Source organism: Lepisosteus oculatus, chromosome 2 (assembly GCF_040954835.1).
Source record: "Lepisosteus oculatus isolate fLepOcu1 chromosome 2, fLepOcu1.hap2, whole genome shotgun sequence".
Lineage (NCBI taxonomy): Eukaryota > Metazoa > Chordata > Actinopteri > Semionotiformes > Lepisosteidae > Lepisosteus > Lepisosteus oculatus.
The window spans coordinates 58,141,631-58,153,649 of record NC_090697.1 but is presented as its reverse complement, the minus strand read 5'-3'; the positions used below and the strand labels follow the sequence as shown (position 1 = coordinate 58,153,649).

At 37.0% G+C, this 12,019-nt stretch overlaps 1 long non-coding RNA gene across 1 annotated transcript; it reads left to right on the top strand.

Annotated features, from left to right (window-relative positions):
- Positions 1-4,954: 4,954 nt before the first annotated feature.
- Positions 4,955-8,360, top strand: LOC107077007 (uncharacterized). The gene is made up of 2 exons (XR_001478120.2): positions 4,955-6,577; positions 7,155-8,360. It is a non-coding gene; the product is annotated as an uncharacterized lncRNA (long non-coding RNA).
- The last annotated feature ends 3,659 nt before the right edge of the window (positions 8,361-12,019 follow it).

Sequence of the window (12,019 nt, the reverse complement as noted above, 5' to 3'; positions counted from 1 at the left end):
TCTATATTTATATTCATATGTGTGATATGATTTGTCTGCGTACTGTTCTGTTCTAGTTTGTTCTTTGTGTGTCCGGACTGTGAGTAACTCTTTTAGTGCACCCCTCACTGTACTGATTGTATTGTATGTATTGTACTATTATTATTATTGTATCATTCGTTACACTGTGGCTGTGTTGTCTGTGTAAAGCTGCTGTTGCACTGCAATTTCCCTCACGGGATCAATAAAGTATCTATCTACTACTGCATCATCTTCAGCAGACCATCTTTCCGTGCACATTTCCATGGAAATGTAGAAGTAACATCATTTTATAACCATGCAAGTGGATCTGTCCTCACTTATCAATCTGCAGTTACTCCTCCCCCATGTCTATCACCTGCTAAGGATACTCACCTACAGACAAACCAACCATACTGTACTCTACTGCAGGGGTAGTCTAGCTTGGCACCTTTTGAGTTTAGGTACAGTACTTTGAACCTTCTTATAAGTACTTACCTGATCCTCAATTGCTTAATTAACGCGAGTACTGTAGAGCTCTTCAATAATTAAGAATAAGGTGTGGCAAAGATGTCCAATTGCATTGACTATGCTTCATTTATAGTAAGATAAAAATGCATCTTAATGAAACCTATGAGTGACTTAATTTGAAGGCATCTTCTCTTGATATCGTTATGTGATTTTTCTGTACATTTTTTGTTGTTATTTTGCTGTTATTTAACTGATCAAAATTGCTGACGTGAATTAATTTACAACTCTCCCTCTTTGAAAAAAAATGGCTTTATACTAAATATGTCAAGTTTGATGTGGGCCAGATTATTACCTTTGTGAAATTGTATTTCAAGATATTATGGAAAATAGCCTTTGTTTAGGGCCTAATTTGAGAACACAGCAGATGGTTTATTCTTTTTGTGGATACAAAGTTGTAAAGAAGAATTGTCGATGTCTGGCATATGTGACTTAGTTAAAAGTTATAAATGCTGTACAGGCACAAAAACCACATGACCAACAGTAAAAATAACACATACTGTACAAACATTTATTGGGAGTCTTCTCGATGATGAAGAAAACATTGTTAGGTTTTAGATATACAGATTAAGAGTTTGTATGTACAAGCAACATCAGATTTAGTTCTAATTTGCTTTTTAGTAAGGTGTTTACAGTGCCTTGCGAATGTATTCAAGCCCTTCCTATGGTGTTCTATTTTGTGACATTACTAAATGAAACATACACATTTTTTAAACTTAATATTTTATTCAAAACCAGAGTGTCCAAAGAAATCTAATGGTAAGTCACAGTACATGGTAGCAAAAAAGAAAGAGAAACTCCTGAAATATGTCGATTGCACAAGTATTCAGTCCCATCAACTCAATATCTGGTGGAAGCACCTTTGACAGCAGCTACATTTGCAGCTCTTTCTGGGTACATCTCTACCAACTTTGCACACTGGCATGATGCAAATTCTGCCCATTCCTATTGGCAGATTTTCACGCTCACGCAGATTTACAATAGTATTCAGGCCAGGACCTTGCCTGTGTCACTCAAGAACATTCACTTTCTTATGCTTATATTACTCCAGTGCAGCTTTGGCTTTGTGTTTGGGATAATTGTCCTACTGAAAGGTGATTTTTTTGTCAATGTTTTATGTCTTTAGCACATCAAAAAAGCTTTTCCTCTAGTATTTGCCCATACGTTACTCAGTTCATTTTCTTCAGTCCTAATGAGCTTTCCAGCCCTTGCTGAGGACAAGCTTCCCCATAGCATGAGGTAGCTTGACTGCCGAGATGGTGTTGACTGGACGATACACCATGTTGGTTTTGATGTCAGAGGTAACTCTCACGAAGCATTAATCAGGACCCTATGCAGACGGCAGAATCTGGAAGGGAGTGAAACAGACACGGGGGAGAGAAGACTAGGAACGGGGCTGGTAGACGAACTGGTAGGGGGGGGGGCGTGTCGACAGTGCACTGGTGCTCCAGGGGGTCGCGGTCCAGGCGAAAGTCCAAAGGGAGTCCATAAGGAAAATCCAGGGTGAGCAAAAGTCCAGAACCGGGTAATCCATCCTCGACAGACACAACAAAAGTTAAGAACTGGAGCAGGATCCGGTGAAGGGATGGGGAAATAAAAAGGGTTAACGGGGCCAGGCGCTCCAAGCCCCGGACCCAGATGGTCAGGACGCCGTTGTAATGCCAATGCTGTCGGGTCCCTCCTGGACCCGATGGTAGGCGGGCTTCCGGGCGTCCATCTTTCAAAGCTGAGCCCCGAATGGTAGGAGCATCTGGCTTTTAAAGGGAAGGGCTGGAACAGGAGGCAGGTGCAAAAAATCAACAGAAACAAGAAAGAGCCAGAGTGCCCTTAAGAGAAGGGACTTACAATTGTGACAGTAACACTTTGCAGTTACATCAAAATGATTCATTTCTGTCTTGTCTGTCCACAAAACCTTTTGTCATGTTTGCAGTATTAATTAATAATTTGAGACGGGTCTGCCATACAGACCAGCTTAATGGAGTGGCTGGGATATTGTTGACTCATGGTCATTTTCTTCCATCTCAGTTATGGAACTCTGTAGCACTTGGAAAGTTTTTGTTTGCCTCACAGTGGCATCCCTCACCTGTTTCCGCCTTGCCCATCTTCTCAGTTTAGATAAACAGCCTGATCTAGGCAATATCTGGACGGTACAATGCATCTTCCATTTCTTGATGAGTGAGTAGATTGTGTTCAAATGGATATTCAGACACATGTACTTCTATATTTTGTGCCCTTCTCCTGTTCTGTGCTTTTCATTGACTTTGTCCCTGATTTGCTTTGAAGGCTCCTTAGTCTTCATGGTTGAGATTTGCTAGAAATTGACTGCCTGACAGTCGTTTTATTCTCTAGTCATGATAACCACTATTATTATACAAGGACAGAGGCTACTCAACTACTTGTGTGGTTCGTTAAGGAAATTTTGTGCCCCTAAATTAATTTAGATTGAATACTAATGTAATTGTGACCTTTCTGTTTTTCTATCATCTACTTGTTTTTGTTTTTTGTTTTCTTGGTTTGTGTGGAGAAGGTTGTGTAAATATTTATATTAGTGTCATGACTGCAGGTTTTAAAACAACAAAATGTGGAAATTGTGCAAGGATATGAATATTTATGCAAGTCACTGTACTGTATATACAGTACAGCTTTTATGTTCAATCTTGATAGGGCACTGTAAAACACCTGTCTGTAAAACGCTGTTGCACGTCAAAAACGTCTTAGCTTTTTTAAACATACATGAATGATTTTTTCCATGAATTGAGAAAAACTGAGAGATTGTCATAACCTTAAACTGAATTGCTTGAACACTTTCCCCGGTTTTCTTTCTGTTTAATGTTTCATTCAGTATTCAAGCAGTTTTTCAAAGAACTGGAATGTACGAATTTCAGACTCGAGAAGTACACGATTTAGATATGAGCCTATTGTAGGATGCTATTTTTATGGTTATTTTCTACTGCCTAGCCAGGCCTCAGTCATTTAGACTTTTTCCATTACTTTATAAATTATACGTCAGCACAAAAGGGGTAGATTGCAGAGCTTTCCTTAGCCATAGACCCGGGCCATCTGGAGATCACCGCGTGTCGAATCTGTTGATAGGAGACACGCGTTCGGCAGACGACACTCTTTGTAATCACAGCACAAGAGGGGATAAGGAGACCTATGCTGACCTCGCACCAAGCGCCCAGAGACAAAACTCCCCAACATCATAAAAGAAAAGACAATAGCTGACACAGACAAAACACTGTGCCAAACGTCATAACCGCTTGTATTATTACTTGAAAAAAAGCCTGCCGTTTAGACACATTCGTCTTTTTCTGTCAGCGACAACGCATACAAAGGATTTATACCGCGGTTTACCCAAAGAAACATGTTCAAAACTATGTTTCATTTATTTATAAACCATAAGGGAGCAGGTTTTTTGTTGTTTTGCTCAGAATTTCACGTTCGTTCTAACTGCGTGTTTCGACACTTGTCACACCGGCTCCTTTTTCAGAAACCAATTAATAGTTGTTTTGTTTTAAGACGATATAGCCCATTTCCTCTATTTTGCATCCTGTTAAAGTAGTCCGTGTATATGTTATGGCTTTTTTCTAAACTGTTTTTGTTCATCGGGCTGATCACAATTCTGAAAAGAACAGCGGCGGCAAATTAGTAGTCTATTCATAATGTTTTCGCAAAAACACAAAAATCAAAGCGTTAATCTGTAAAAGGGGATAGGGAGAGGGGGTGGATAGGGGGTGGCCGCACAGATGATGTGCCATATGGAGTTGGAGGATTCCACGCAATCGGATTTCTAACAGTTCTTAAATTTAATTTCTTAATGTGTTAGTAAAATATTGGTTTAATTTGTTATTACACAGGTGTATATGTAAATTATATTCTTCGTAGCTCTGTAACCCCCCGAAAGAAACACAAAATCCTCTAAAGCCCGAATTGCATAAAAAATAACCTTGTAAGATTTCGTTTTGCACCACCATAAGATCACTGTTAACATAAGAAAAAGGCTTAATTCTGCAAGAGGATGATGTATAAAGAACACAGATGCAATCATCAGTTGTCGGCAAAACATAAAAGCTGAAAACAACATTCTGTGTTATGATTATTAGATTCTTGAAACATTAAATAAAACTTAAAGTAGTTCTAATTGCTTAGCTGCACATAGCAAAGATCATATATATGAGTCATATACGAGTCCTGTTGCTTTAGATTTTAAGAAAGCTATATCACTGTCTATTGGTCTCGAAACAATGGTTCTGCAAAGGGCAGCAAATCTCACCCAAGGTTAAATACAGAACAGGGTAATCCCTGCTGATTTAGATGTCAGTCTTTGGACAGTAGTTTCGTAATCTTTTTTTTTTCATAATCCCTCAGATACCTCTATAAATAAATAAAAAATGTTTTAAAGAAACGTCAACGGTGGGGAGTGGAAGACGTGCTGGTGTAGGGAATTCACTAGTAAGGGAGGGGAGTTAGCGAGACCAGAACGGTCCTATTTTAATATAATCATCCCCGTTTGTATGGTAACCCCCCTCCCTCCCAAAAACAAGACAAAAAAAACGGCAGATGTGACTTTTAATTTTTTTTCTACAGTAGCCTATTTATTTAAGAAAAAGGTGGATGATCAACGCAGAAGGACTACGGTGACCAAGATTAGGCTGGGTATATGATAAATTGGGTGCTCCCCACCTCTTTTTTCAGAACACTGCTTGCATCAGACCCTTTTACATGACAGTCTTTGCTCTGGCTCCTGACTGTAAATTACAGCTCTTCCTTTTTTGTCTCTTTGCTGTTTTTGTTATCCGTAGTCTTATGTTTGTATTACGCTTTTGATCAAGCTTTTTTTTTTTCATTTGCATTATTACCTCTATAGAGCTCTGGTCCTTTGTAATCCTGTAGGTGGAAATGAATTGGTTTCTGTTTTGTCTCCATCAAGGCTGTTGTATTGGGCATCCATTTTCCATTTTTAAATAAAGATACTAAGAATCTCTTGGTTAAAGGATTTTTTAAAATATAATTCTTCAGCACGGACGCAGATCTCTCTTCTGTATAGAACTGGATATAGATGGACTCATTATTATATTGGGGAAAATGTTAGTTGATTGCAAAGACCTTCGGAAATGGCAGTTCTGTAAGTGGTTCTCAATACAGTAAATTCACGACTTTGTTGTTATGTTTTTCGATTCGTTATCTTTAATCAGCAGGATTCATAAAATGCTATTTTAAATAAAATGATTTTTTTTACTGTGAAAACAGATACTCGTCGCTTTTTACGTATAGGATAAAGATTTATTTTTCCTTAAATGTGAGAAAGATTATTCATTTTTAATTGCTAATGAAATGATGGTAATTGAGTTTTGATATACAGTAAGATTTGCAGCTTAGGTTTATTTAGTTTATTGGTCTCAAAGTAAGAGTCGAGGTGTCATTTTGTTTTTCAAATGCGATGTAAACGCTTCGTTTTTATAGCATTTATAGGGATGCTAAACTGTACATGATTGAAGCTGTAGGAATGTATCGTTTGGGTAGATTTGGTTGCGATTTCAACATATGAAACTGGCCCAATCTATTGTAGCAGTTATGTTGCCATATGTAATTTTGTTTCCTTTGATGATTTGAATGTGTATCTTGTCCCTCTACAATGCAGGTGCTCAAGGCAGCCTACTTACCCCCCCCCCCCACACACACACATACACCACCACCAAGCACACACACCCCGTACAAACACACCCCACTCTACCCCCACAAAAAAGGATGTCTCTGGTTCAGCCGAAATGATTTTCTCCCCTTCTCTTACCTCTACTGCATTTTGCATGAGCTATCTAGGTCATTAGCATTTTAGCGTATGCAAGACTTGACAAAGCTGATGAGAAGCCAGATGGGCCCTCTTCTATTTTTTTTGTATCACTTGGGAGTTGAGCAAAAGGACTGACTGCAGCAAGCCAAGAGGTTTTTTATTACTATCACTCGGGCCTCTCGTTGCACCACCACAGGAACGGGGTTTTTTTTTTCTTAACATCCAAAGGAAATAAAACATACGCCGCTCAAGTGGGAATAGGTAATGTAGAATAACATGGCTTTCGTGTTTTGTTGGTTTGATTTTTGGCATTTGTCTTTATAAAATGTTGGAAAAACTGTGTTTCATTGTTATTATCGTTGCAGTCGTTGCTGTTGTCGGTCTTGTTCTCGTTGTACACGTCGAGTGTTAAAACACAGTTGCATTTGCTATATGGGCTATTGATGCAGCGCCAGGCGGAGGAGGACGTAGACATTTTGGTGCAAGATTGCTGCGAGAGGAGGCTGCAGTTGCCCTTGTCACACGCACGGCAGCTCGCCAGTCAGTTGCTGTTATGATTCCGTGTAAAGCGGCACGATCCAGGGTAAAGACAAAAAAAGGGGCCTGACTCTCTTCGTGTTCACAGCGGACCTTGATTTAAATGTCCATACAATTAAGGCACGCGGTGAATGCCAAGAGAGCGGGCAAATAGCATCAATATAACAAATTTGTAGCCTGCTTCTCAAAAGTCTACAGCACCCGGGAAGAAACAGTGCTGTTCACTTACAGTCTTAATATGAGTCTGCAAAAGTGTCCTTTCATATCTGTTAAGAGGTCCTTCTTTTCTTCTTCATTACAGGTTAAAACTGTTGACAAAGCTCTAATTCATGTCTACAAGGTGGAAAAGCCCATTTTCAGCAACATTGCTTATATTTTCAAAACAACAGAAAAAGATATAGCTTAAGCAGTCAAATTTCAAATACACATACGTACAGTATGCGGAAAGAGAATTTATATACACAGCAGCTGAGCACCCTAAAATTTTAAAACGCGGTAAGAACATACAATTGATTAGAATCTAGAAATATGAAAATGAGGCGACAGCGCAAACCACAGGTTAAGTAGCAATATATGAAAATACGTATTACATTAGTATGAAATAGATAATTTGAGTGATCTTAATAGTTTCCTTTTTTAATTGAACTGTAAATAAATTAAAGGGACTCTGTTAACCATGTCCCACATAAGTCGAATATCAGCTTTCCAACAACGGCAGTGCGTCAATTTTGTGGCTAAAATAGTACAATGGGGAAACAGCCTGCATAATTATCAGGAGATAAGGTTAATCCGCGTAAATAGTAATAATATAACCACTTCGATCTACGTAATGATCTCTGTATATATATATTTGATAATACATAGGGAGAATAGGAATGTACCTACAGTATATTTCAGTCATGTACTGTAACTCATCAGACCTAGAAACGGGTAGAATTAATAATAGAAAGTTATCAATTTGCATATGTATGTTTGTAAGGGGAGCATTTATAATTCTTTTATAATTAGATGTAGCCAAAGCAACGGCTTACCAGATGCATGATAAAATGACCCGTTAAAAGGTTTGCTGTAGTGCGTATACAGTACTTAGCGTTTGGTTCTTCAGAGGTAAAGGGAGACGGCAACGGCTGAGGCCTACCAATGACATCTTCAAGCACTTCTAAGAGTACTGGAGGTGCTCAAGAGATGGATGGGCACATACAGTATATAATTATGTTTATCTGATCAGTAATCATGTTATTTATTGAAGTCATATATCACTTCGCTCCTCACCGTATGTTAATAAATATTTGTCTTGTGTAAAACGCAGAGTAATGCTGAAATGACCTGAAGGCCTTTCGAAGGACACAACGATGTTGACTTCATACTGTAGCTGAGTATTTGACACTAGGATCATTACAGCAAGATTCGTTTATGCATTTGCATGTACTTCAACATTTGTAATGTTTGCCTATTATTCAAATGACTGTAATGAACATCTGACAATAAAACCAGACATACCAAAACATATAGCATTAAGAAACTTTTTTTCAATAAGCTGCATTTTAAGTGCAATGCCCCCCCAAAAGACATGCTGCATATTAACACCACTGATAAAAAATAGCATAAACCATTGACAGGAGTATATGGTAAACACATCGTAAGTAGGGTGAAACATTTAGGGGTTGAATGACTGAATCAATGACGCCCTGTTAATTTCGTTCCATCAATAAACGTGTATTGAGATGTGTAAATGTATAACTTGTTACTGTTAATACGTACTGTATCATACAGAATAATAAAGAATTTATTTTAAGGTTTAAAATTTAAACCATTGACTTTTGACTTACTAAATTACTAATTGCTAATACAGGACTTCAAATAGTATACAAACGGTACAATTTGCAGAAAACCTTTATTTCCAATTTCATCTCATTTCATTTTCATTTCATCGTATTTCAGCCACCCAAAGCGATGATTTGATCTTATTTAACTTTAAAGATAACTTTTAACATAAAATCCCCGAATTAAGAAGCGATGATGAGGATAACAATCATAGTCGTCTATGTTGTCATTCAATGTGTCGAAATTTGCAACGGTGCGCTCTCGAAAACATTTGAGTGGAGTTTGAGAATAAAAATAAAACTAAGGTCTTCTGCTGTTCATCAGATTAGTATCTTTAAAGTTTGGATCGGTAAATCTCTGTAGACAGTAGAACGATGAAGAGGGAACTGTACAGAGTTTTGTTACAAACGTTACCACATTATTATACACTTGGATAATACAATTTGGATAATTGTATTATTATTTATTGCTGATAATGATACCGTCATCAGATGGTGATGGTGGTGGTGTAAATTCAACTACTCGGGTTGTCTAGGTACTTGTTAAAACATTGCAAAGGGCCTGGTTGAATTCGCACTAGTCTTTGTAACGTAACCTAAGCATCGCTCTCCAAAATGAGCCTATGCATCTAAAAATACAGATTTAAACCTAAAAAAACGTAATTAATAGCATACAAATTGTCCTCTACACACTCAGGTCCATAAATTAACAACCTAATTCTAAGCCTATTTAGAAATGGATTTACAGAGAACAATGTAATGAATTGTTATGTCAGATAAGGTAATGTAAAACAAAACTGTCATCAGTATTGTGGGTACTTATCCTTTCATTTAACAATGTTTTTCGTTTTACCAAATAAAAACAAAAAGGTGTCAAGCTTTAGCGAAACATAAGGCTTATGTATATAAAACACATATCCATTGAAGATATATTTAAATTCGTTGTATAAGCCATTTTCATGCTTTTGTTTAATAGTACAAATGTGTTTGATTCTAATATTTCATTCCAAAATCTTTCATTTCGTTAAATTCTAAACAAACTAATGAAAACCAAACATGTCGCAGATTCGTGTATTCATTAAATGTAATGAATGTTGTATTAAGATGCGTACAGAAATAAAAGACGGATGTCTGCAGCTCTTAAAACGACATAACTAGTTTAATTGTTTAAAACGCAAGCAACATTTGGTGTCACCTAGCTCATTTCAGCCAGATGTCAGAGCAGCCTTTAAATCCTAGAAAATAAGGGGCTCCAGAACGATATTAAAGGTCGACTGAGGAAAATAGTATTTTTTCATATTATTGTTATTCGCATTGCAAAGCTACAAAAATACTTTTCTTCAAAAGAAAATCTCAGTATCTTTTTCAAACATACGATCCCATAGCTTTTGTTTTGTAACCGTATTAATTTTACTCTGGTTAACGTTCCGAGAATATTCCTGCTTTCGCAATCCAAGAATGTAATACACGCATCTTGATAGTATTGTTTTTCTCTTATCCAATACACAAGGCCTGGACATCTTAATATTTAGAAAATATAATTGTAGTCATATATACGTTTTTCACATTTTCGGCCCCCAAAAATAATTACAGTTTATGTAACAGTGCAATGATTTCCAATCCTGAATTTGAAAGCAAATGGTTTCAAATTTAGGACTTGAATTCCTAAAGCTGATATGTGCTGTAGTAATTGTGTTACAATTCTGTTTTCTAACAATATCATCACGATCATCATCGTCATGGATAGTAATTGTAATAATAATGAAAGATAGTGATGATGCATTTGAAAACTGCTTGCACACAAGAATTTTAAGATGTCCTATGACATAACTATGATGTAAAGAAGAAAGTTATAAAGCAAGTGTCCCTTGTATACATTATGTAGCTTTAATACAGTTTTAGGTTTGGAAACACAACATTTATCTCTGTTTTAATTAAAATATCGAAGTGTAAGTTATATCACTGTAGATCTAAGTTTGATAATTGATTATTATTACAATAGTGAGATAATCAAGAGTGGGTGAATTTTCTCTCGGATCGATTGACCAGTAGAACTACTGATATTGAAGTTTCAATTCCATTTATTTTGGTAATAAACGGAAATAATTTCTGAAGCTGCCTGTTCTGGTTCTAGTAAAATGAATGAAAATTAGATGAACGCTTTTACAAGCATCAATAAATCGTACAGATTTTGAAATTACGAATTGTGAAGAAGTTATTTTTTCGGATGAGAACTTCGGATGACTCTGATCAAAGAGGTACAAATTGAAGTAGTTCAACTAAGGCTCAAGTAATGCTCCATAGCCGAAATATTATTTCTTTCTTTTCTTCTCTTTCCAGCGTGGAATAAACCTTTACTTGTTCCTCTACAAATTCACGTCTATATTTTACGTTTTTACAAAATATTGAACATGAACTTCTTCCTATCAAGAAATCCATCTTTATTTCCTTGAAAACATAAAATTGTATTCTGTGTAGTCCTCAAACGTGCGTTTTGGGGAAATTATGTACAGTACCTATTTTAATAAGGCTGCTATTTCTAAGAAGACTTTGAAGTAAATTATATTATCGCATCGCAGAAATTTAATAAGCCATGTACATTATTCAACGAATCTTTTAAAAGAAAAATACAAAATGTTTGTGCTGCTAAACGTATACTGCTACATTCTTCAAAAACAAATGTATACCAATAAAGGATTTGATATATCTGTATCCGAAGATCTATTAGAATAACTGTTAACAGATTTCTTTAGTGCGATACAGATAGAGCAGCCACCTCACAGCTCCCATTTAATTTACGGGCTGGTGCGCCCTCTGCATGGAGTTTGCATGCTCTCTACGTGTCAGCGTGGGTTTTGTCCGGATGCACCATTTTTCTCTAAAAAAAGACACGCGAACTATATATTTATTGTTGAATTATGTGCAAATGCACTTCGACGGATTAGCGTCCAGTCCAGAATGAAGTCCCGACTTGATCCCTGTTTCTGCTTGATACCTCTTTAGGCTTCGGCTCGACGCGACCCTTCGTAGGATGAAGCAGCTATGAATAATGGATATCGGGAAAGTGTATTTAATTTAACAGCACCGCACTTTAACTATAGCTGTATTAAAGCACCTTGCTTTAAGAAGTCGTGCAGTAGTTATCCAATCCACTGCAGTAAATTGGTGCGGGCCTACATAACTGCATGGACTCTCTCTGCCCGCACCAATGTGGGCAACTGTAGACTGTATGATGTTTAATTTACAACAGTAATTATTTCTGTGACAACAGATGTAGTGTAACTCGTGAGATAGTGTTCTTACCCCTAAACTGTTGAATTTATGGATTATAGGATATTAGATC